This window comes from Schistocerca nitens, chromosome 8, assembly GCF_023898315.1.
Source record: "Schistocerca nitens isolate TAMUIC-IGC-003100 chromosome 8, iqSchNite1.1, whole genome shotgun sequence".
NCBI classification, from domain to species: domain Eukaryota; kingdom Metazoa; phylum Arthropoda; class Insecta; order Orthoptera; family Acrididae; genus Schistocerca; species Schistocerca nitens.
The window spans coordinates 306,065,139-306,092,144 of NC_064621.1; positions in this window are offsets into that span (position 1 = coordinate 306,065,139).

Sequence of the window (27,006 nt, forward strand, 5' to 3'; positions counted from 1 at the left end):
CGCTTTCTGTACATGTACGAGTCCCTTGTGCTTCCATGCCAGCGTGTTCTCGGTTGTCACACCACGATCACGTAGACTAAGATAGGACGCAGATTACAAAAAATGGGTCAAATGGCTCTGAGCACTAGGGGGCTTAACATTTGAGGTTATCAAACCCCTAGAACTTAGAACTACTTAAACATAACTAACCTAAGGAGATCACACACATCCACGCCCAAAGCAGGATTCGAACCTGCGACTGTAGCATTCGTGCAGTTCCAGACTAAAGCGCCCAGAACCGCCCGGCCACACCGGCTGGCGACGCAAATTACAGTCCTTGCCGATGGGTGTCTGGGACCTTTGGGCACACCCACATATCGTGTGCAAGGTGCTGCAGCTCACTCATTCATGTTGCGCATTATTACGAATGCACTAATAATAAAACATTTTGTGGCTACGGCGATAAAAAGGCAGATATCAGTCCGTGTGTGATGGATTCTGATAGATGCTACGGCCCGAGTTCTTATCATTTCTTCTAGCCAGAGAATCCAGGAAAGGTATCTGTTGATCATTTTTTAATTTCATAAAAATATTGGCATGTATACTGTACAAACACCTTAGAAGTCACTGAGCCGTTCCTATCCTTGGCTCCACGTAACTAAGGTGTCATTGAGGCACCTGTAACTCACCTTAAGTCTCTCAGGGTCTATGTCTCGCGCCTATTTTTTTGAACGCTCGAGAAAAATTACCTAACAATGGTCACTGTAAGTTCCAGAGACGAGCACCAAAAATCAAAACATCAAAAAGTAGCCTCAAAAGCCTCAGCAGTACGAGGGCTTCTGTCAGTAAATGAAATTTAATCTTGCCTCACCTGTCATTTCATTAATATGGTTACTTCCCGTGTTTTGGCGTTATGAGAGTAAGAGAATATACCAAGTAAAAAACTGACCTTCGTAATAATTTGAGGTTATGGGTGCAAAAATTAATTGCCATACATTATTGGCAGTGAGTCATGCCCAGCATTCCTCCATATCTGCACTTTCTATGAACCACATGTATGCACGTACGAGCTCTCAATGTTTTAATGAATTTAGTTTGTATTATATATTGCTGTAGTTTAATTTTTAGTACCATGATATTTTTCTGTAGGCATCTAAGATATAAACTTCTGAAGAAGGGTGCTAAATGCCCGAATCTGGTAAGGAAATGAAAATTCTCTTCTTCAACAAGTTTCTTATTATTTCGTTCTGTGTTATATGAGACATATATTTAGTCATATTATGGGGTGAGAGGGTTTCGGTCTGCGGGAAAGATGTTCCTGAAGTGTGCAGAGGGTCCCCACTCTCTGAAAATTCCAACTTGTAATCTGGCCAGCGTGAGGGGGTCTCTCCTGTGTTCAGACGGAGGAATCTCCTGCCACTAGTGGGAGTAGGATTTTCTAGCTGTGGAAAGAAATATTGGGATCGTATATCTAGCTGAGCTTGTGAGCAGTAGCTGCAGTAGGATTTGACAGTCAGCACAGTGTGGAGCGCAAACGGAGTTACACAATGTTACAGTAAGTGAAATGTTGGCATGAAGTGATGGTATTAGGATAAAGCACGAATAGGGTTGTCATTTTGATATGGTGCCCAATAAAAGGAATGGATTTTTAGAAGATGGTTCCGAGAAACCGGTGGTTACAGGGGGGCGTAGATAATTCCTTAGGAGGAGGGTAGGATAGATAGGGCATATAGTGATCATGATGTATAGATTTAATCTGTCATTGTAGAACAGTGGCTATTTTGAGTGTTCTCGTACGTTAGTCAGTAAAAACTAAACAGTTTCTTGTGCTTCCGTTTGTCTGTCTGTTGAAACTACATCTGTAAATATTTTTATTATTTAATGACCGACCTACAGAAGACAACTCAAAATTTAACCTATTCTTTTATTACCCTCAATACACAGGCCCAACGCAATCTGACTGATACACAGTGAGAACATGACTTTCAATAATTAACACAATAGAATGGCCCTGAATTGCAAGAAATCCTAACAATAATAAAAGTCCAAAAAACACGAAACTAAAGAAATATGAAACTACTTCCAACTCTGTTAATTGCGTAAACTCATTTCAATAACGAAACCCATTTTTTTATATCTCACATACCTCATAGGAAATCTTCACAACATTAACTACACTAATAACAGCGACTACAGCCAGCTAAATAAAAATATTGTAATTACTAGGAGTCTTGTGGTTAGCAAAAGAAAGATTTTGCTGAAGAGCGAACAAAGCATTAAAAAAAATTTTACCTTATTCATGTGACATCCAGTTCTCAAAATTATATAGTCGTCAATAATGTCACAACCCAAGCCTGATGAACAACATCCATCCTCATTTCACATATCCTTACGTCTCACTTTACAATGCACGTCCTACAAATACAGAGTCCCCAATAAGAAATAAGTGTACATACACTTCTCTATTCATTCGCTAACTGCTAGTCCATCCAACCACAGTCTCTTGCCAAGGGCGCAGAGCGCTGTCAGCGATATTAACACAGTCTATAGCACTGCCAACATACAAACAGACTACTTACTCGGTTTTGCAACTAATTAGGTATTTATTATTTTCAGTGATATTTCAGTGTTCCTTCTTATTTTGGCTTTTCAAATTGTTTTTCGTGTGTTAGTGTGTAAAATATTGTGATAATCATGGCTGCAAAAGGAATTTCAGAAATAACAGTGACGACGAGCATAGCTTGTTAGCAGCACCTAGTAACGAACTGACAAATGTTCAAGACAAAAATTTGGTAACAGTGCATAGGGACATTGGCCAAACTGTAAATAACGGGGTAGAAATTGAAACAATCAGTGAACAGAGAGCTGTTGTCGCTCAATCGGTCGGTAACAGTTCGTCCCAGGAATGCTAAATAACAGAACAAGATCTTGCAAGTAGCGTTGATTCAGGTTTTGCATCACTACACTATTCTCAGTTAAGTCAAGACACACTTTCTGCTTTTCAAAATACGAATATTGATTCTCAAATGCACTGACGAAAACACAAAGGAACATGTTTCAGCCGATAGAAACCCGTCTAGTAGTTTCGTATAATGACAAATACACGGACGTGACGATTTGACAATTCTATTATTAGCATATAGACTTGCCCCACTCTCTCACACTAAGTAATGTGCGAATGCTACATAAATTGCAGGACGTTCATGTATCCGATGAATTCTGTAGCTCAAGGCCAAGCCTTGAAAATTTAGATTACGTGACCAAATTAACATAGAAGGCTACGAAGCGTTTTATATTTTATTTTTCCATGCCTTCACGTCCCCTCCCTTCCCAATCTCCTTCACCACCTCAAACAGCAAACATTTGCTCCCGCTTTCAGAATACTTTATTTTGCCCTTTAAAGATGTATGTTTGATTCCAAATGCGTTAACAGTTCTGGTCTCTTTCATTTATGATTTCCCATGCTCATGGTTAAGCATGCGGCATATTAGTAAGGATTCTGGTTTACTAGGACCTTGGTATGTGTTAGCATTATCCATCCCTCAGCAAGTATCAACCAGATTATTACATAGCTGGGACATACCGAGAGGGTGACTCTGGTACTGCGCGCCGCGGAATTTGAATCCTCGCCATACGTCATGGACGTGAAGACGCGTAAAGGTTGCTGCACCGTAAGCTGTGGTGGCCCGCTTTTAGTGAGAGGGCGCCACCGTTGAACACGTGGTCCCAGCGGCCAATAGCGGCGCCCCCGAGAGCGTACTTAAGCGCCGGCCACTCGCTCATCCTGTACTTGGTGAAACCAGTGGTTGCTTAAGGTCAATCCTTCCAAAACCCATGCGATCATTGTAGGCAAAACCATCCCTTCCTTCCGCCTCCTCGACTTCTATGTCACGGTCTACGGCCGTTCTATCGCCCTTACCCCCCCCCCCCCCCCCGCCGCCCTAAGTACCTTGACCGTCGCCTCTCCTGGACCCCCCACCTTCGGACAATCCAAGCCAAGGCACGCTCCCGACTACATCTATTCAAGCTCCTTTCAGGCCCTCCACCATCCTCCATACCTATAAATCCCTTATCCGCCATATCCTCTGCTAAGCCCACCCTGCCTGGATCTCAGCTCCTCATACCTTTTTGAAATCCTTTCAGATCCTTGAACGCCAAGCTCTTCGCCTCGCCTATCGCAACCGTATCCCCTCCCCCATGCGGATCCTGTACGACCTCATTCCGTTCCCCCACCTCCTCCTTTTCCTCGAATGGATACGGATCCTCTACACCTCCCTTAAACTCTATTCTCCACACCCGCTGGTCTCTACCATCCTATCCCGCCCTGGTCCACTGCTACGCCTGTATTTCCACATCCCACATGCTCTCCATCTCTCCACTCTCCATACCCTCTCCCAAGGTGGCTTCCGCCAGCTTCCCCTCCCTGATGATGCCCTCCTCCCCTCCATCTACCCCTCCTACCAACTTTGATACTCCCTCTCTCTTCCTGTGTTTGTTGCTATGGGCAACTTCTCTCCCTTCTCTCCCCCTTCCCTCCTTCCATCCTTTCTCCCCCCTCCTCCCCTGGGCATCCCCTACCCCCATACCTTCATTCCTCCCACCCTCTCCTCTGCCATTGGCATCTTTGCTTCCCCCTCTCCCTCCCCCACCACCTTCTTCCCCTCTTGGCAGGTCCCTGGACTCGCACATGTTACGTGGACATTCGCCCTCCGGAGATCACCGCCATCAGTTTCTCGTGTGTGTGCCATCGTTTTTATGATCTAGTGTTTTTCGCCGCCACGCTCCTTCGTTCACTTGTACCGTCTAAGTCATCAGTGTTTGTGCGCAGTGCTAACAGTTTTTCGTGTTATTTCGTCGAGTGTGAACGGCTTCGTGTTTTTAATTTTTGTATCTACTGTTTTTTACCCACCAATCTGTTACTTGTCTGTCTTCATTTTCTCTTTTATTGTAATGCTTGTGGCTGAAAAGCGGAGTAGATTTATCCGCTGCCGGCCCACCTTTGTATGAGGTGAAAAATAACAATAAACGGAAGAAAAGCTCATCCAGTCATTCTAATCTCTCTTACGTCGGTTTACGCCTCGCTTGCGCTATACTGCTTTCTTCCGGGTTCGTGTACAAGTTTGTTTCCTTGTGACTCTATTGTTCGGTCTTGTCGTATTCGTTCTGTCCTACGCTGGTCCTGTCCGTACTTTTCCGTTGTCTTTTTGTTCGCGGGCGTCTCCATGGGTCCCGATGCACCTTCGGTCAGTGCTACCGCGCGACCGTCCTGGTCGCAGTTACAACATTTTGGCGACGATGTAAACGGTGGTCGTTCTTGGTATGGAGGCGAAGTTGGTCTGTCTGCTGGAGCAACAGCAGCAGTTCATGCAGCAGCAGCAGCTCCAGTTAGACATCTTACAAAAGTCGCTGCAGTTGCTAACGGACAAAGTCATGCCCGCGACGAGTTACCGCACGAGCTTCAGGGTCCTCAGGTGTCCGATGCTTTCCCGCGTCCGTTGTCGTTTCCACCCTTTAATGACGCTAAAGAGGACTGGGAAACCTACTTACATAGGCTGAAACAACATTTCACGGCTCAGAAATCTGTGGAGCAAACCACAGATTTATACCAATTGTAATTGAAAGAACTTCAGTAAACTTATTTATCAAATGATTATCTAAGATAATCTAAGGAGTTAGTTAAAATATATAACATTAGCACGGGCGACTCCTTGTAGCGGTCGTTGTTTTTGTCTTGGGCCTCTCCGGACACGTTCTTTCTTCTCCGTAAGTTGGCACCGTTGTCCGATCCTGTGGCTCTCTCTTTCCAGGAGATCTGCCTTTTGCTGACAGACTATTATTCCCAATGTTGTGTTGGCTGAAGAGCCAACACCGTGTTACTAGAGGAGGTTGAAATGCACGCGTTTAGCTCACGCAGGCTGGCATGATGAGGGAAGAACTATACTGACGTGAGGTCTGGAAGATGACAAGGAATTAGAATTCAGAAAGCGGACGTAATTACTTTGATACTTAACTTTAATCCATTAATGATGAACGTCGCTCTTGACGGTACATGATTCACAATATTATCTGTTCAGAATAGTAACTGAATATGGCGCCTTGCTAGGTCGTAGCAAATGACGTAGCTGAAGGCTATGCTAAACTGTCGTCTCGGCAAATGAGAGCGTATGTAGACAGTGAACCATTGCTAGCAAAGTCGGCTGTACAACTGGGCCGAGTGCTAGGGAGGCTTTCTAGACTAGACCTGCCGTGTGGCGGCGCTCGGTCTGCAATCACTGATAGTGGCGACACGCGGGTCCGACGTATACTAACGGACCGCGGCCGATTTAAAGGCTACCACCTAGCAAGTGTGGTGTCCGGTGGTGACACCACACCCAACGCTACCATGTAGTTCCATCTCGGCTGGAGTTCCACCAGTACCATAAACAGCCTGGTCAATCATATTGTTCCTGGGTCTCGGTCATGCAGGGTCTCAGCCGTCGATGCGATTTTACGTGCACCAATCAGCAGTGTAAGGCTTCGTATGGGGACTCCCTGATCCAGGATGTGGTGGTTCAGCTGGCTCCCGACCCTGAGGTCCATAATGCGGCATTGAAACTCGACAACCCCTCCTTGGAAGACATTCTCCGCATTGCCCACTCCTTTGAAATTGCTCAATCGGCTAACGAGCGTCTTATGGCGCGACCGCAGGTGGCAGCGATCGCGGCGTCCTGGCGGGTTCCGCCCTCGCGACGTCGACGTGGCCCGGCTGACAGGGGCCAGCGCCGTCGGGACTCTTCGTGTTCCGACGTCTCTATGGCATTGGCACCTTCGGTCGCCCCTCGCCGCCGGTCGCGTGGCCCACTTCTGTCTTGCCCGCAGTGCTTTACTGCCCATTCGCGGGCTGATAGTTCCCACCGCTGGAAAACGTTTACGCTTTCTAACAAGGAGGGCCACATCCGATCGGTTTGTCGTAGTCGCTCGACTCGATCCAGTCCTGCCCCTCCTGGGCCTCAAGATACCGTCCACGCTCTGCAATCGGTCATCCCACAGGATGACCCATCAGCGCGGAAGCTTTTCCTCACGCTCCACATTTTCACTGAGGATGTAAGTTTTCAGGTCGACACTGGGGCCACCGTCTCCCTGATTAGTATGGCGACATATACACGGCTGGGCTCTCCTGCTTTGTCGCCTCCCTCTCGCCGTTTGGTCGCCTACGGAGACGGTTCCACTCCTCTTCGGGGGCAGTTCGTCGTCCAGGCGACATACAAGCATGTTCCGTGGCTCCTTACCCTCTTTGTCGTCGACCATCTGTCGGCTTCGAATATTTTTGGCCTGGATGCGTTTCAACTGTTTGGCTTTTCAATTTCCGATGAAGTTAAGGTCGTTTCCTCAGCTGTTCCCTTTCAGGACTTGGATGATCTGTGCTCCGCTTTGGCGTCGTTGTTTGCACCGGATCTCGGATGTGCTTCCGTCTTTCAGGCGCACATCACCCTCCGGCCAGATGCACAGCCTCGCTTTTTCCGGGCCCAGCTCATTCCGGTGGCCTTATGGCTGGCGGTCAAGCTGGAACTTGATCGGCTCCAGGTCGCTGGCGTGCTGGAACCTGTAACCTATAGTGCATGGGCGACACCACTGGTGGTCATATGGAAACCCAATGGGTCCCTTCGGCTATGTAGGGACTTTGGCGCTACAGTCAATGCTCAGTCCCTCGTTGACACTTACCCCATTCCCCGACAGGAAGACCGTCTTGCCAAGCTTGCTGGGGCAGAGTATTTTTCCAAGATCTAACTGGCTGAGGCATACCACCAGCTGTCCTTGGATGCCGAATCTCTGGACATCATGGTTATCAACACGCCTTTCGGATTGTATAAGTACAAGCGCCTTCCCTTTGGTGTCTCTGCAACGCCGGCCATTTTCCAGTGATTCCTAGAGGAGCTTACCCAGCCTATCCCTGCATGTGTGAATTATCTGGATGACATCTTGGTCACTGGGCGTTCCCGCCTGGATCATTTGCAATACCTCAGCGCCTTTTTTCACGCTCTGTAGTCTGCTGGTCTGCGCTGTCGGCTGGACAAGTGTTGTTTTTTTCAACCGAACGTGGAATACTTGGGCCACTGACTTAGCAAAGATGGCATTCGCCCTTCGGGTCGTAATGTCGTGACCATTGAGGCGCTTCCTCGGCCCAAGGACTTATCAGAGCTGCAGGTGTTTCTGGGCAAAGTTACTTATTACTTAAAGTTCTTGCCCCAGTCTGCCTCCATTGCTCAACCCCTCAATCACTTGCATCGCAAATGGGTACGTTTTTTTTGGACTCCTGCCTGTGACCAGGCTTTTCTCCATTTAAAGGCGATGCTAAAGTCCGCTCCTTGCCTTACTTCCTTCTCTCTGGACCGCCCCTTGGTTGTGGCGGCTGATGCGTCGGCATACGGCATTGGGACCGTCCTCGATCACCGGGATGCCGATGGCTCTGAACAGCCCCTCGATTATGCCTCTAAGACGTTGGCCCCAGCGCAACGGAACAACTCCCAGATTGAAAAGGAGGCCATGGCGATCGTGTTAGCCATCCAAAAATGTGATTCCTATCTCTTTGGGGCAAAGTTCACCCTCCTGACGGACCATAAACCCTTGGTTACACTTTTTGGGCCCCACTCTCACCTTCCCGAGCGGACGGCTCAACATCTCCATCACTGGGCATTGTTTTTGCATAATTATGCTTACACCATCCGGTATAAGCCCACCGCCCTCCATGCTAATGCAGACGCTTTGTCACATCTTCCAGCGGGCACCGATCCTGCCTTAGACCAACAGGAGGTCCTCTGCTTTCACATTGATTACGCCCGCCGGGATGCGCCGGGCGGTCTTCCTCTTATGGCTGCTGACGTTGCTGCAGCTACCCGCCGCGACGCTGTCTTGCAGAAGTTTCTCAACTGCATGGTCCACGGGTGGCCGTCCTATGTTACACGTCGGATGCAGTCTGATTTCAGCCCCTGGCGCCACCTATCCCACAGGTTCTCTGTGGTCGATGATGTCCTTCCGTTGGCCATCGAGTCGGATGCCCACTGGGTAGTCATCCCTCCGGAATTGCTACTTCAGGTGCTCAGTTTGTTACACCACAGGCACTGGGGTATGTCGTGTATGAAAGTTTTTTCTCGTCAGAACGTGTATTGACCTGGCATCGATGGTGATATTGAGCACCTGGTCCGTGGCTGTACTGTCTGTGTGCGTTACCAGGCCACCCCCCCCTCAGTCCTTTGCACCCGGGCCTGTGCCTCGCTGGCACTGGGATCGCATCCATGTCGATTTTGCAGGCCCGGTTTTGGGGTCCATGTGGTTACTCAACGTTGATGGCTACTCGAAATACCCATATGTTGTCCGAATGGCATTCACCACCACAGAGGCTACACTCACGGCCCTGGCCCAGGTTCTCGCCATTGTGGGCCTGCCTCACACGTTGGTCTTCGTTAATGGTCCCCAATTCACAGCATCCTCTTTCCACGACCATATCAAGCATATACATAGCCCCCCCCCCTTTCCACCCTTCGTCCAATGGTGCAGCAGAGAGGCTTGTCTGCACATTTAAACACCAGCTGACGAAGGCCGTAGCCACATCTAAAACCACATCTACCCTCAACCTGTTTTTGAGCCCCTATCGCACTATGCCAATTGACGGTTGCAGTCCAGCAGAGCTCCTTCATGGGCGACAGCCATGGACCCTGCTCCATTAGCTGATGCCGTCTTCCTCCCGCCCCCACTCCCGGCCCTCACAGTGGTATGCCCATGGCACGGCCGTGTGGGCCTGTGAGTATGGGCGCAAGGCGGGTTGGACACCTGCCACAGTCGTCCCGGCCCATGGGCGGCATGTTACTTCGGTGCAGACGTCGGAAGGGTTGGAGCGCCGCCGTCATAATCAGCTCTGCCCTCATGCTGACATGGGACTCATGCCGCCTCGTCTTTCGCTACCTCTTTCGGGTATGGACGTGGTGCTCGAGCCACCTTCCCAGTCCCCGGTTGCTGTCACCCCGCGGGCCTCCTGCTGAACCCCTCCACCTCTGGCTGGATTGGTGGCTCTCTCCCCCACCCTGGACTCTGGATCGGCTGTCATGGATACCTCAGGCGTTCCTTCCTCCCCATTGGCAGCGGTTGATACACGCAGTTCCTCTTCCCACTGCCGCCCACCTCGTCACTGTCCAGGGCGTTTCCGCACCTAAGTGCAAGTTTCAAGGGGGAGGGATCTGGTACCAAAAAAATGGTTCAAATGGCTCTGAGCACTATGGGACTTAACATCTATGGTCATCAGTCCCCTAGAACTTAGAACTACTTAAACCTAACGAACCTAAGGACATCACACAACACCTAGCCATCACGAGGCTGAGAAAATCCCTGACCCCGCAGGGAATCGAACCCGGGAACCCAGGCGTGGGAAGCGAGAACACTACCGCATGACTACGAGATGCGGGCAGGATCTGGTACCACCCGCCACAGAATTTGAATCCGTGCCAGACATCATGGACATTGAAGACTCGTAGAGGTTGCTGCACCGTAAGCTGTGGCGGCGCATGTCTCATGGCTTGCTTTTAGTGTGGGAGTGCCACCATGGAACACGTTGTCCCAGTTGCCAATAGCGGCGCCCCTCAGAGCGTACTTAAGCGCCTGCCACTCTCTCATCCAGTTACCACCACCCTCACCTACCTTGGCGTCACCTTTTAGCGTCACCTGACCTGGATCCCTCATCTCCTCTCCATCCAAACCAAAACCCTCAACCACCGCCGACTCCTCAAACTCCTCTCTGGCCGGACATGGGGGTTGCACCCCTATACCATCCTCCACACCTACAAATCCATAATCCGTCCCATTCTCTGTTATGCCAGTCCCGCCTTGATATCTTCCCCTCCCCCCCAAATTCTATAAGTCCCTCCAGATCCTTGATCATCATGCCTCACCTTCTGTATATGCCTCCCTTCCCCCACGCAGATCCTCTATGACCTCATTCCTTTCCCCCCTCTGCTCCTGTTCCTCAAACATATCTGCAAACTCTACACCTCCCACTGCCTTGATCCCTCTCACCCACTGGTTGCTCCTCTCCTCTCACATCCCTGCCCCCTGCCATGTCTTCACTGTTATGTCCCCTCTACCCTCCATCTCTACACCCTTCATCTCCTTTCCCAAGGTGGTTTCCATCAACTCCCCCTCCCAGATGATCCTTTCCTCCATCCTTTTCTTGGGCTCCCTCTCCCCCCCTTCCATCTTTTCCCCACCTACCCTCCCCCTCTGCCCCCTTCTCTCCCCCGAGTCCTTTAACATTTCTCTCCTCCTCCTTTTCAAATTCCCTCTTGCGTCTGCCCTGCCCTCCCCCCCTTATGAGCCCTCTCCCTCCTTTGGTTCCGCCCCCCCCCCTTTTGTTTTTCCTGTCCTCCCTCCTTGTTTTCCCCCTCATCTGTCCAAGTCGAACCCCCCCCCCCCCAATCTGCCCTAGGCTATGGTTTGTCCTCTTTGTGCCGACATTTTAGTGCAGTGTTTACAGTAAGTGTTCAGTACTGTGTGTCTTTTCCGAAGTGTTGCAAACGGCCATCATACTGTCGCTGGGTGTGATTTTATATCTCTTGCGAACAGAAACCAGACTGTCGCCATGTTTTTTTAATTGTCTCACTAATATGTTACCTGTCTGCATCCTGTGTATTTTTATTCGCTTTGCCAACCCTCTGCTTTATGTTTTAACTTTCCCCAATTTTCCGCCGGTTTACAAATTAAGTCCCCGTTTTATCTCCTGGTTTTATTGTTTCTTAACTTCTCCTTACATTTTAAAAAATCTGTAGGCTGCAGAGCAGTGTAATAAGCTGCTGCCAGACCGCCCCCTTCGGGGGGAATCGAAATACAATAAAGGGAAAAAAAGCTCATCCAGTCAGTCTAATCTCGATTACGTCGGATTACGCCTCGCTTGCGCTAGAGTGCTTTCTTCCTGGTTCGTGTACGAGTTTGTTTCCTTGTGACTCTGTTGTTCGGTCTTGTCGTATTCGTTCTGTGCTACGTTTGTCGTTTCCGTCCTTTTCCGTTGTGTTGTTCGCGGTCCTCTCCGCGGGTCCAGCCGCGCCTCCCGTCAGTGCTACCCCGTGACCGCCCTGGTCGCAGTTACAACAGTGACGAGATAGGACCCTGGAAAGGCTGCATGCGCAGAAGGGATCCAAAATCTGACCCCAAAAAAAGGAAGAATGAAACAGGGTGTAAGAATTCACTAGGACAGTTAGGCGAGTCTTCCTACTGGTCGTTTTTCTATGTACTGCCTATGGGACAAAACCGTTCCCTCGGCCCATGCCGGGGAACCCAGGCTATTGTCACACTGTCATTTGTACATCGTCATTTTGTCAAAATAACATCAAAAGGAAATGACTACTACCCAAGAAACGATTATACCTAACATGATATACTTGGAAAAAGTGCAATTCTTTCACACTTACATTTCTCTCCCATGTTCAACAAAGTTCTTGTTGCTGTTTCGCTACAGTATTGAAATTTGTCAAAGACCAGGAGATGGTGCTGTAGCAAGTATGCTGTTTCATGCAAGGGGATGCCGTCTTTAGCCGACTGCGGTCTGGAGCGAAACGCGACAGTGCAGGATGAAAGCAACAAATGTAGAGGGAATATGTATTTTATTTTCCCTTCCTAGCAATACTTTTGCTATTCAGGTTTCTATTGGTAAGATCCACTGTAGATAAGAATTCGAGAATTTCCCTTGTGTGACCCTTTAATACTATTAATGGAATTTATTACTCTTTGTTCCTACAGACAGCTGTACTCCGATCATCTTGTGAACGCAATCTCAGCTAATTGAGGATGAAAAAATCCTTCTTATGCTCTAGTACAGTTGAAGGCAGACTGTCCAGACTATTAAGTAAGTTATTGATGTACAGCAATACAGTTGATAAACTAGATTTCAATGAGATTAGCAATGAGTTTGCATTTCATTGCTTTGAGTGAAGCAAAGTATATTTATAATAAAAACACAGGCTCTGGAAAGGGATATTTTCTGAGTACATTTGGAGCTATCTAATAATATTCACCACCTTACACAGAATAATTAATGCCAAAAGAACTCACAAAAGTAGATCTTGTGTTACTTTATCTTTTTCTGCTTTTTTTGTTTCTGTAGACATCGTAGCTTATTTCGTTTTGGAGAGATGGCAACACTGGTGGGGACGGTACAGACCGACCGTACTGTGTCCTATGTACAGAGTGAAACAACATTCTGCTTTAAATCGATTTTCTTTACCACTATACTGGCGACTATATTGTCAGTTTTCTCAACGTCATCTTACCTAAAACATAAAGTACCGGAAGACATTAATTTTACTTATATTAGTTCATGTTCTGTTTGCTTGTTCCACTTGAAATGTCCTTGCGTATCACAAGTTCTATATGCAACCGTCTGGGATCTCCTGCTGTAGACTGATTTTATTCAACTGAAAATGACTAAACACACTTTTAACCTTTGCGAGTAGGGACGAGAGTTGCCCTCATTTTGGACTTGAGATTGAAGGAACTATCTAAAGGTTGAAAATAAAATAAAAAGTAAGTTTGTGCTACATCGGTCTGTCTACGACCTCGTCTTTAGAATGAGAGAATTTACTTGGATTGGATAATAAATAAACTATTTCCCTCATAGGTTTAAGGAGTCTACCTTCAGATTTGAAAATTTATTCAAGATGATTCACTAGTTAGAAGTAAACAATTACACTTGGAAATAAATTCTATTCTTTCAAAAATCAAAATAAATAATAAGAGGATAGTAATAGAAAGTGACTGCGGTAATAGTTTTCAACTACCTTTTCTGTACTTGCTTGTACACATTACGACTGAGTAGACGGATGACTCTTATATCCTCACTGGAAAAAGTAGCCATTAGTCAGTGAACCGTTGTAGCACCCGATAGTAGTCTCCTGCAGATGTTTCGAGTTTCACTAAGTTATCATTAAGGGTATTACTGTCTAAGGTCGGTCTAAAGAGAACTTAAACCTAAAGGGATGATTAGAAACTTTTTCAATGTTTAAAGCGGTTTCCACTAGAATTGGTTAATAAATTTTTGTATTTGTTCTTCTTCGAGTGAGTTTTATCTATAAAATCTCGTACCCTGATCATGGAGGTTTCGTATCACCCCAAGTGTGAGATATCTCATAATCTTTTCGGAACTAGCTTCAATTTTCCTCGTAAATAATCTAATTTGCAGCTCCACAGCTGTGTACAGGGTGGGACCAATAAAAGTGGCTGGGAGAACAGAGTCAGAGGGTACAAAGAAAAAGAGCATAGGAAACGAAACACGGTAGTAACCTGACTACAGCAGACGTTGAACGTGGCCACGGTCCATCTCTTGGAACTTTTGGGCCCTGATCACCAAGATGGTGAAAGTGGAGCGAAACTGGACTGCTAGAATTGCTGCAATATCGTCCGAAATGTTGCGATACATCTTAAGAGCTGTGGGCTCCCCACACAAAGTACTCGCACAATCACAGATCAGGTGGCCTGGATGGCCAGCTAGTGCCGCGACCACACTCACCTCTCCTAACAACTCTGTCAGCTGTGAAGGTTGCGTAAATGTGCTCCAGGTTTCGTCTGGGACAGTTCCTCCATCCTGTTGGTGCGGTTATATGCGTAAATTCACTTCGAATCGTATCCGCTCGTCCGGGCCACTTTTATTTGCTCCACCATGAATATACTCAATACCTTTTTGGTGTTTCAAATGGTTCAAAAGGCTCTGAGCACTATGGGACTTAACATCTATGGTCATCAGTCCCCTAGAACTTAGAACTACTTAAACCTAACTAACCTAAGGACAGCACACAACACCCAGTCATCACGAGGCAGAGAAAATCCCTGACCCCGCCGGGAATCGAACCCGGGAACCCGGGCGTGGGAAGGCAGAACGCTACCGCAAGACCACGAGCTGCGGACTTTTTGGTGTTTACTAGTCACAGTGTCTTCTCCGTTCCTGGAGATTTTATGCAACATGATTATGTAAATTACCTTATAAGTCGTGTTGCACTATCTACTTCCATAGCTTTATGCTTCCATGTTTGACATATCATTCAGTATTATGTTTAATCTGCCTTATGTCAGTGATTTTGTGATCGGTTGTTAAGATTTGACACCAAATGTTTCCAAGCTGAGGTAAGGGATTCATGTCTTCTACTAAGACTTATTTTAGCTAAACTGATCTGGAATCATCTCCGTCTGCTATACAGACTATCGGTCCAGCCATAGCGATTACTTGGAGAAATCTCTTCAGCAGGTTTTATCACGTATTCGTTTAGCCCAAGATCTTTCTGTTACTCCATTCAAGATTCCAAGCTTCTTCTTGCTGCAAGCAAGCTTCACCTGGGGCCATCTGGGAAAAAGTGTTGTACGAACATCGATCAGATCATGGAGGAAATCCCCACGTGGTTCGCCCTGAGCGACTGTCTAGTTCTTATGGTGCCACAACGGTCTTTCGTGTGACCAGCAGTGATCCTGATATCAGTAATAATGCAGGAACGTACATCGTCCAAACCTGATGTGCTGGAAGAAATGTGTACTCTTGAAGTCATGCAGTTTATGTGCAGAGGAGAGAAGTAGAAATGTTTCGGACAATCAAATTTAAATGAAACTCATGTTTGTAGAACTGCATGAATACTATGAGTGTACCACTTATGCAGGGCCAAGATTTGAAGTTGTAAGTGCTGATAAAACCAACGTAGATGATATTGACTCATAATAGCGACACAAAATCCAGACGCCATTGTATATAAATCACCGACCACCCCTTTCCAAAAGATTTAACCCAATTGATAGTGACAAACTAAGAGGCCTTTGTACCCTCAACAAGGCATGGGTATATGCTGAAATTGGAAGAGTAAGGTTAAACATGTGTGCATTTAGAGAGGTGAATCTACGTTTAAGTCACTGAGCATTATTCAAGAGGGGAATCATTGAAATCATTACACGGATATCGCGGTTGACATTTGTTTTGCGGTATCTCTTAATCTCTTCAATCAAACACAAAATACATTCAAACACCAATACAGTGTAAAATTCCTTTCTTGTCTCCTTACAACTGAGATGATGTTCCGTAGCGTTTGTGATGCCTTCCGTGTTGTCTGAATGCTAAACACGTTCCTTCCCCGGTTAAATTTCTGCAGTTCACATAAATACGAAGACTATTTATGCAGGAAATTTACATCGCAAATATTATTTTGGTCGCCCCCAAATCTTCTTCGTCTTCTTCTTATTCTTATTCTCCTTCTCCTTTAGTTCGGCTATTAGACTCGAATCCTACTTCGTGTCCACGTTATGACTGCCCAACTCCTATTCTGTCTTTCTATAATGTTTTCACTTTCCAGTTTTTAAGCCAGTGATAATGTGGGAACCTTTGTGTCGTCCTGCATAAAGTCATGAAAGGTGTTAACATTTTTAGTTATTCTGCGTGTAGTTGACTCCATTTGTGGTTCTCGTCACAGTGTTTCATTTCTTTTTTAGTGCACCGTTTAATAGCTTCCCATCTCATCTCAAAAAGTTCATTTCTTTAGTGTGTATTTCACCCAATTTCATTTCATAAACGTAGAATACCTAGCATAGATCTAGCTTAAACTCATTCGTTCAGTCTTCTTGGTAAGAGTATTCCATTACCACATTTTTTTCTTGATACGAGGTATGTTAGATGAACATGTAAATACTGTGGTGTGATAAACAACTCTAGCACAAGCAGCTTCCCTGATACGAAGGCCAACTGTTATCTGATGATAAGTATTTCTATCAAATATGAGAAATGAACTGCAGCAGAACACAGTACAACCTACGACATTATATATGAGTATTACCTAGAAACGACTTTGACTGTTAATATAAGCAACTTTTTTTCCAAGCAATTACAAATTCCTGTTTACCCTTTTTCGACTGCCTAACACAGCAGTACGTTTTCTTGTGGTTAGCCCCGCTGAGTCGGTGTTGTCAAAATAAAAAAAGTAAAAAAAAATAAGAAAGTAAAAAAACATTTCGACTGTTAATGCACAGGAGGGTAATGCCTTTAAGATTACTGGCGATAGCTAAAGAGTGAAGGAACGGAATTTTTTTGACAGAAGAATATAATATCATGACGGTAGTACTATAATTTGTTATTAATAAATTTGAAAAAAAACAAGGATTTTATTTTAGGGCTGACATTTTGGTAAATATGCGTATCACAATATATAAAAAGTGCTGATTAATTGTAGATGACAAACTGGATATAAATATCAGCTGTACTGCAAATGTCAGACAGGCACATTCGCATTAGCACATAATACTAAAGTATATATTAGCTGTCTACATCGCTGTGCCTGGGTATGTATTAATTCCATTCTTCTATTAATCCATCACATCTTTCCTCATCTCGCCGTTCATCTCCAGCATCCCCTCTCTCTTTCCAGTGCCTCCATCCCCCTCTCTCCGTCCATCTCCCGCTGCGCTCTCAGTCCATCTCCTCCTCCCCTCCCCCTCTCCCTCTCTTTGTCAATCTCTTTCTCCCCCCTCCTCTCTCTGTCCATCTCTTCCTGCCGCTCTCGTTGTTCATCTCCTTCCATTTACTTTCTGTGTTCACCTCCTATCCACCCCTTCTCTGTCGATCTCCTCCTTGTCCTTTTCTCTGATAGTTAATCTCCCCCTCCCCCATCTCTCTGGCTATCACTCCCTATCCCTGCCTCTGACTATCTACGCCTCTTTCCTTCCTCTACCCATCTCCTCTTTTTCCTTCTCTCTGTCCATTCCCCCCCCCCCCACTTTAGTCCCTCTCCTCCTCCTCCTGGCCGTGTCTATCACCCCCTCTCCAATTACAGTCTGTCCATCTACTAGTCCGCCCTATTCTCTCAGCATTATCACATTCACCCCAACCGGGTGTGGTGATCCTTATCTCTATTGTATTTCTTTCCGTATTGTAACCAGCAAGTGTATCAAATTACACTGAAATCAATTCTGGGGTTTAAGGTCAACCTTTTACCCATGTCTTTGCCTGCATAAGTACATGTCAAATGTATTTCATACATATTTAAGCAGTTTCAAGTGCATTTATATTCATATTTCACGTGGATGTCTAGGGAATTTTACATGGCAGTTCCTAAAACGTTCTAAAACCAGGATTACATAAATATTCATTTATTTAAAATAACACGTTTCGACAGACTGTGCTGTCATCTTCAGGTCCTAAAAACTCTTTTTGTTATGGAACAGGAAAATAATACTACTGGGTTAAACTTTTTTTCTTATTTTGAGAAGACAGAAGGAGCGATGTTTTACTTGCTAAAAAAATTCAAAACTTAAGACTGCATAAATATTTATTTATTTAAAACAACTTTGCTGTCATATTCAGGTCTTATTTTTTTGTTCTGCAACTTGTTCATTTTAAGTCAGACCACAGGGCAGGAAACCTTTCATTTGGCAGATGCCATTCACTAGACATCAATAACGATCAGGTCTTCAAAGAGGAAACAGGGACATTTGCAGTGGGCAAACAGTAAATAGACTTAGATTTAGATAGACGACCATCCTCTAGAATTCATGAATGAAAGCTCGTTCGACAGTACCGTATTCTGCCCTTTTATTTGAAAAAATAATCCGGTCCAGCTGAAATTTGTTTCAGTGTGTGTGTGTGTGTGTGTGTGTGTTTGTGTGTGTGTGTGTGTGTGTGTGCAGCCTATTTGGGATCGGCCGCTCTATTTGGGCAGCATGGCCTGGCCGCGCTGCGCTGTAAATCCTCGGGTCAGCGGCAGCATCGAAGGGCGGCGGCTGAATAATTCAGCATCCTATTGACGCCTATTGCCTGCAGAAGGTGCGCGAGCTGCAGTTCGGCGGAAAACGCTCTGGGCGCAGGGTATTTCCCCTGAGGCAACTTTCGATTCTCCCATCTCGCCCCGCTGCGAGTTTCTAAGCGCCGCGATCCGGCGCCAATGGCCGCCCAGGAAAGTGGGGTCCGTGCTTCTGTAAAATGGTACGGTGTCCCGAAGCGAAACGAGATTGGTTCGAACCTGTGTGCCGACGAATCAAATCACTGTGGTTCTCGGCAAGGCCACGCCAACACTTGGTGGTGGAAAAAATCGCTTAGCTCCGATTACAGTAACGAATATTAGGAGACACGCTCAATGAATTTTACTTTGCAGAACGGAACAGCCGATAATATATTAGCAATGAATAGTCTTGGACAACATGTAGTGATATCAAATTCTAATTTAGCAATAGCTTTTATAATATTTAACAATGTGTGACAGGATAAAGATTTGACGCATGAACGGATTTAGATTTTCCGATCATCCTTTATGAAATCTCACTCCTTTAGAACATAACTGGTAATTTTGCAAGCTAAATGACCTTGGCATGTGGAGAGAACATTACTTTGCATAAAGTCATACCTGAGGATAAATTTTCTTGTACAGTAGAAACGATCATTTAGTATAAGTATTGACGATCCCGGGCTGCTAAATACCAACTGATTATTGATAGAACATAGTTTTACATTATATTTAAAACGTGTGTTCATTGTAGAGTCAGTCTTTCCTGCGACTCTCCGATCGCATTAAATTACTATCGTACGTATGACACATTCTATAGCCTGATTGGGAATTGGATACTACCTTATTTGTAGGATTTACGTAATGCTCCAGTGCACAGTTTTAGTTTACGGGACAGACAGAAAATAGCGTCAGTTCCAAGGCAGAATGAAGGATTGAGTCCTATTTCAGTCGGTTTATAGGATGTGGTAATTACATCATCCAGACAACGCAGAAACTACGAAGGCGTTTAATTGTCACAGATGAGGTCTGCGGCAGTTGTAAATTGCTTCTCGACAGACTGCTTCGCTAATCCTGGTCTCCCATACACATGCGTTTTTGAACTTACGTCTTTTGTACAGTAACAAGAGTAATGTTAGATTAATGTTCGTGTCTATGTTAAAGCTACTGTGCTATTTACAAACCTGCTACCGCGCTTTTTACAAACCTGAACATTTCCGCACACACAATAAAATTATGAATACGTAGCCTGATAGCCTGGAACTGACTACATGGAGCATAGAAGTGGTGACGCTAATCATTTTTCTTTGCAACACAAACACACACGCATTATATATATATATATATATATATATATATATATATATATATATATATATATATATATATATATATATATATATAGCGTGGTCCATTAATAGTGACCGGGCCAATTATCTCACCAAATAAGCATCAAACGAAAAAACTACAAAGAACGAAACTCGTCTAGCTTCAAGGGGAAAACCAGATGGCGCTATGGTTCGCCCTCTAGATGGCGCTGCCATAGATAAAACGGATATGATCTGCGTTTTTTTTCAATAGGAACCCCCATTTTTTATTACACATTCGCGTGGTACGTAAAGAAATACGAATGTTTTAGTTGGACCACATTTTTCGCTTTGTGATAGATGGCGCTGTAATACTCACAAACGTATAAGTACGTGGTATCACGTAACATTCCGCCAGTGCGGACGGTATTTGCTTCGTGATACATTACCCGTGTTAAAGTGGACCGTTTACCAATTGCGGAAAAGGTAGATATCGTGTTGATGCAACAGGAAGTGTTCAGCCACATGTGAAACGTCAACCACGACTGGCAACAAATGACGATGTCCAAGTAGGTGTTTTAGCTGCTGTCGCGGCTAATCCGCACATCAGTAGCAGACAAATTGCGCGAGAATCGGGAATCTCAAAAACGTCGGTGTTGAGAATGCTACATCAACATCGATTGCACCCGTACCATATTTCTGTGCACCAGGAATTGCATGGCGACGACTTGGAACGTCGTGTACTGTTCTGCCACTGGGCACAAGACAAATTACGGGACGATGACAGAGTTTTTACACGCGTTCTATTTAGCGACGAAGCGTCATACACCAACAGCAGTAAAGTAAACCGGCATAATATGCAATATTGGGCAACGGAAATTCTACGATGGCTGCGACAAGTGGAATATCAGCGACCTTGGAGGGTTAATGTATGGTGCGGCATTATGGGAGGAAGGATAATTGGCACCCATTTTATCGATGGTAATCTAAATGGTGCAGTGTATGCTGATTTCCTACATAATGTTCTACCGATGTTCCTACAAGATGTTTCACTGCATGACAGAATGGCGATGTACTTCAACATGATGGATGTCCGGCACATAGCTCGCGTGTGGTTGAAGCGGTATTGAATAGCATACTTCACGACAGGTGGATTGGTCGTCGAAGCACCATACCATGGCCAGCACGTTCATCGGATCTGACGGTCACGGATTTCTTTCTGTGGGGAAAGTTGAAGAATATTTGCTATCGTGATCCTGATCATATGCGTCAGCGCATTGTCAATGCATGTGCGAACATTATGGAAGGCGAACTACTCGCTGTTGAGAGGAATGTCGTTACACGTACTGCCAAATGTATTGAGGTTTACGGACATCATTTTGAGCATTTATTGCATTAATATGGTATTTACAGGTAATCACGCTGTAACAGTATGCGTGCTTAGAAATGATAAGTTCAGAAAGGTACATGTATCACATTGGAACCCCAAAATAAAATGTTGAAACGTACCTATGTTCTGTATGTTAATTTAAAAAACGTACCTGTTACCAACTGTTCGTCTAAAATTGTGAGTCATACGTTTGTGACTATTACAGCGCTATCTATCACAAAGCGAAAAAAAGTGGTCCAACTAAAACATTCGTATTTCTTTACGAACTACACGAATATGAATAAAAAATGGGGGTTCCTATTTTTAAAAAAACGCAGTTAATATCCGTTTGAGGTATGGCAGCGCCATCTAGCGGGCCAACCACAGCGCCATCCGGTTTCCCCCTTCAAGCTAGACAAGTTTCGTTCTTTGTAATTTTTTCGTTTGACGCTTATTTCGTGAGATATTTGGTCTGGTCACGATCAATGGACCACCCTACACCCTATATATATGGTTTTTTTCGTTTGACGCTTATTTCGCGAGATATTTGGTCTGGTCACGATCAATGGACCACCCTACACCCTATATATATATATGTTTTTTTTCGTTTGACGCTTATTTCGCGAGATAATTGGCCCGGTCACGCTCAATGGACCTCCCTATATATATATATATATATATATATATATATATATATATATATATATATATATATATATATATGAGCCTGTGCTACCTGCACTCCCTGCACACGTGGAATGATGCGTGCTGGAAGACTGCCGCTACAAGCATGACAAGTAAGTACCAGCTACCAGCTCCAGATATTCACTTAGATTGAAGTGCAGAAAATTAGGGGCAATGTGTTACAGTCAAATGCAAACACTTCTAGCCATGTAAGAGCAAGCTTTGTCATCTGAAACATCACACCCGCACCGTGGCAGACATTGCGAAAGCATAGATATGTGTCCTCCTTTTGTAAAAGCTGGTGGAAGAAAGAGAGCAATTGATATACTCACAGTCAAATAACAGATCTGTTTACTCAGACTTATTGACGCTCATCTTTATAGCTCTTCATTTCTGTGACTGACGGGAGTATTTCTCGAATTATGTGTGCAAATATAACGCTTGATTTCCAAAGTGAACAGAGGAGTAACCGAAGGCAACGAGGTGCATGTAAGGCAATCCTGTACATTATACGAATGCGTGGTGTCTGTTATTTCTGAAAGGACAGACACCTTGCATTTATATAATTTGATTCGCCTAGACAGGCAATCGATCCACCTTCTTTATTGTGGATGCACAAGTACGTCAGACTTCTTGCGTGAATTTCATAGTAGTGAGCATGGAGAAGATGGACAGGGAATGCGGAATGGTGGGTTCGGTGGGAATTTTCATCGGCTTTGAGACGTGCCGACACAGTATGCGCAGTTGCGCTGAACACTGTGCCCCGGGTGATGCAGTGGTTAACGGCGTGCCTAGTGAGGAGGAGATTCCGGGTTCGAGTACCAACCCGAAACATATTTTCAGTCGTTGCCACTGATTTCGCGTAACATCCCAATGCATCTGAGGTAAGCAGTCCCTTTCCTTTGCTTTTCTTTCTCCTCCCTCCATCTTCTGTTTACGTATTAAGTCTGTAGATGTCACACGCTTCATGTTCTAAGTGCTGTCAGGCGCAACTAAACACTATGAGTACACAAGTTCCACGGAAGAAACTCGGCAGAGCGAAAACGCAGCGACTGTATCCACAGAAGTAGACTCGATCCGAACTTCGAGCGAAACTGCCGCGTTAGTCCCTTTCACAACCGCTAGGCGGTGGGGCCGCTTCGCAACTCCCACGTGCCGTTACACCAGCCTCGCCTGGATTGGCGACACTCCGTGCACATGCAGCATCTTTGCGGTGGTCAACTGCCGGTGTGACGTTGCCGAAGATCGGCGACACTACACTTGAGTTTCGCTGTTGAATGCATTAGTGTCTAACAAGTTGTACATGGGTTGCAGACTCCACACAAACCCCATAAATAATCCTACGACAAAGCGCTGCTCAGAGGGCACTTTGCTCCTCCTGGAATGCTTTTGGTTCATCTGTTCTCGAACTTCTATCACCGCAGATACCCATCGTGTAAGTTCGCTTCGAGCGCCGAGCGGGAAAGTTCTTGTATATTCCACTTGCCGCAGCGTCGCTTCTGTGAAGTTTTACCCGTGAGTATTGTTCTGTGAGTGAGTCGTGGCGCCTCCACTCCGTGTTACTGTCTCTTTGAGTTCGTCTACTTGCAGCGGCATAGGCCGCTCCGCTATAGCTACCGTGGTTCCCATCTGTATTTCACGAAAAGTACTGTAAGGTTTTACTATCGATAAAACAACACGACACATGCAGACGGGGTCTCTACAAATCCACGCTTGGCTTGTCTGATCATGTCCACACCGCTTATTTTAATGCAGACGAGAAGGTGTTTTACGTAAAAATTTATTGATCCCCTTCACACTGAAAGATTACTATAGCGACATCTCAAGTCAAGTTCAAGCATCGCAATAATAACGTTAGTGTGGTGTCACTCGCTGACGCTGAAACAGACTAAACCAATGTTCGAGTGTTCAACCTCCCGCCGGAAGTTGATGACAACTTTCTAAAGCACATGTTGACTGCTACTCGACACAGATAATACTGTTATGGAGGAATTCGTGTCGTGGAAATGCACTTCCGGAATATTCGATCACATATACAAGTGTGTGGTTGCCGTGTTCATGTCAGGTGTACTAGTCAAGAGAGAACCTGCTTCCTTTGTAATGCGAGTGGACACGTTCGTTCTAAATGCCCGCGGAGGGTTTTTGTATTAAAGCCGTCATTAGTGCAGCATCGCAAATTGGCGGTTGATGATCTTGTTCCTTCCACTCCCGACGTCGGACCTAATTCTGCTTCGGATCATAATGAATAAAAAGTCACTTCTGATACTCGAGTAAGTGAATATCTACGTTTACTTCCGCGACAGTTTCAAAACCCTATTACCCACAGGATAGAACATGTAACAGTGACAAACAAGTGACATCGGACTCAAGATGGTGAGAGTGAGGATTTGGTTGTGCCTTCCGCCCCAACCTCCTCCGCATCGATTGTGTCCCCTGCTTCTCTCGACGCTACAACACCTCCCGTCCGTGGTACGGTGAGTGGCGAAGAAGTTGTTTCTAGCATCCCTCCTGTTGCGAAGTGGCTCCTTCTCAGCTGTCCGTGTGTGTGGAGACTCTTCGTTTTTGTTTACTCCGTTACAGTCTGGGACGATGAAATGTCCTGCTCCTTCGTCTTCAGCCGCCGACTGTTTCCTGAATTTGCCGCCTATAGCAACTCCCAAGGAGAATAAAACTAGCGACAAAATATCGCCTGTTGTATTGGCATATCCACAGAACGCTTCCACCTTAGTGACTGGACCCCTATTACGTGACCCTTGTACTGAGGGGCAGGAAGCTTGACTGTGATCCCTCCCACACCTCCGTCTGTAGATGCCGCCATGACAAGTAGCCAACAGAAACAGCTTATACAACCTTACCTTGCGATGGTACTTAAGAAATCTAAGAAAAAAGGTTGCAATAAAGGGAGTTCTGGTTTCTCGATGTCTGATTTATCTGTGGACTTCTCAATGGACCTCGACTCTCAGCTGTCTACTCGATACGTAGCTCGGTATGTAGCATCCGAATATTTAACGGGGACCGCCTTATTCTTTCGCGAAGGTATTCCTACTGCTAAGGTCAAAATGTCATATTATGACAGGGGAATGGTCAATTTTTCAATCTTACCTTGGCACTTTTATATGCCCCACCTGGCACTGGTCGCGCAGTGCATCTTTCGCGTTTTTATAAAGACGAAATTGTTTATTTGTTGCATAAGAGTCCTCCAGGTACTCTAATGGGTGATGTTTTTAAATGTGTGTTGCGTGCTGCAGATCAATCTCCAAATTTTAATATCTGTCGCAAATTAGATCAATTGGTCCGCTCCTTACGCCAAAATTCGTCTGGATGTGTAAATACCCGATGTTAGTTACTGCGACTTCTAGTAGCAGGTTACATAGGTTTTACTTACTAGATTGCCTGTGCGATTGTATTCTTAATGTTGAAGTCATCCCAGCTTTCTTTACGGACCACTGTGCTGTGACTACAACCCTCAGTCTTGAACGTCAACCAGTCAAATTGTTTCGCTCTCTGTGGATGTTAAATGTCGATCACCTAGCTGACCCCTCTCTCGATGAAGTGATGCGAGCCGTGTGGAAGCGTACTCTACGGTCCACTGTGAAGTACTCTTCCATCCTTGACGGTGAACACAGCTGGGAAAATCGATGCCCAGGCAGACTTTGATACTTTTCTGTGCTGCCAAAGCGCGAGATTTTCGGGGAATTTACGAATATTACTATTCCATCCTGCATGAAATTTATGGTGCTGTGGAAGAACTGACTTCCTTATATCATTTGCTTCGGCTTCAGACGCGTCGCCGAATCGCTTGTATTCATTCTCTCACAATAAATAATGGACGTATCGTAAGGGAGCAAGCTGATACAGTGCGTAGACATCTACGACATCGATGAGTCCAGTGAAACCTATTTTTTATTCAATATTCAGCATATTGGATACGACAATTCCACTTGAATATTATGAAACGTTCTTAGTTGCCTTTCAGCCTAAGGAAATTTACAAACTTATTGTGGGATCGCCTTCTCAAAAGTCCCCGAGTCTAGATGGACTTCCCAAGGAATTTTAAGTGCGCTTTTGGCCGCTGTTGGCTGTTACCTTTAAGTCCATTTTCAATGAAGTGTTGCTCGGTATAGTAGTTCCGACCTCGTTCAAATTCGGAAAAATTGTTTTAATCCCAAACACTGCGGACCGGCTGCCCCTGATAGCTTTCGCCCAATTACTTTGTTAAACTTTGATTGTAAGACTGTGGCGAGGCCAATTAATTGTAGGATGTCGGTTCTGATGGAGACGATTGTTGCAAAACATCAAAGCTGCCTACTTTGTCGTACGATTCTTATCCCTATAGTCGAGTGCCGTGATATGGTTTCGGTTGCTGCTGTAGCGTCCGTTCCTTGTGTCCTTGCATTTCTTGACCTTGATAAGGCATTTCATCTGTTAATCACGTCTTTTTGCTTCGGATTCTGGAGGCAGTTGGTTTTACTGCTCTCAAATCTGTGTACGTGTTATTTCAACTTCGGTGGTCGTTAATGGCCAACTGACACCCGCGATAAATATTCGTCGGAAAGTACCTCAAGGAAGACCGCCGTCAATGACTGTTAGTGTTGTCTCTGGAGCCCCTATTTCGGATGCTAGCCTCCAAGCTGAAAAGTGGGACGCTTTCCGGAGGGGCAATAGTTGTTCGTGCATACGCGGATGACGTGTGGTTCTACTCCGCAGTTCTGCGGAGGTACCTCGACTGACTGAAGGCTGTAATCGATGATTGTTGTCGAGGTTCAGGTTCCATATTTAATGAAGGTAAATGTAGGCTTCTTTTTCTGCTAGGTTTTGATGACGTGGTTGCCCCATGGGCTACTGCAATGAATCGGCGTACGTCTCGGTATCATCATTGATCCTTGTCCACTCAAAATGACGACGCTCA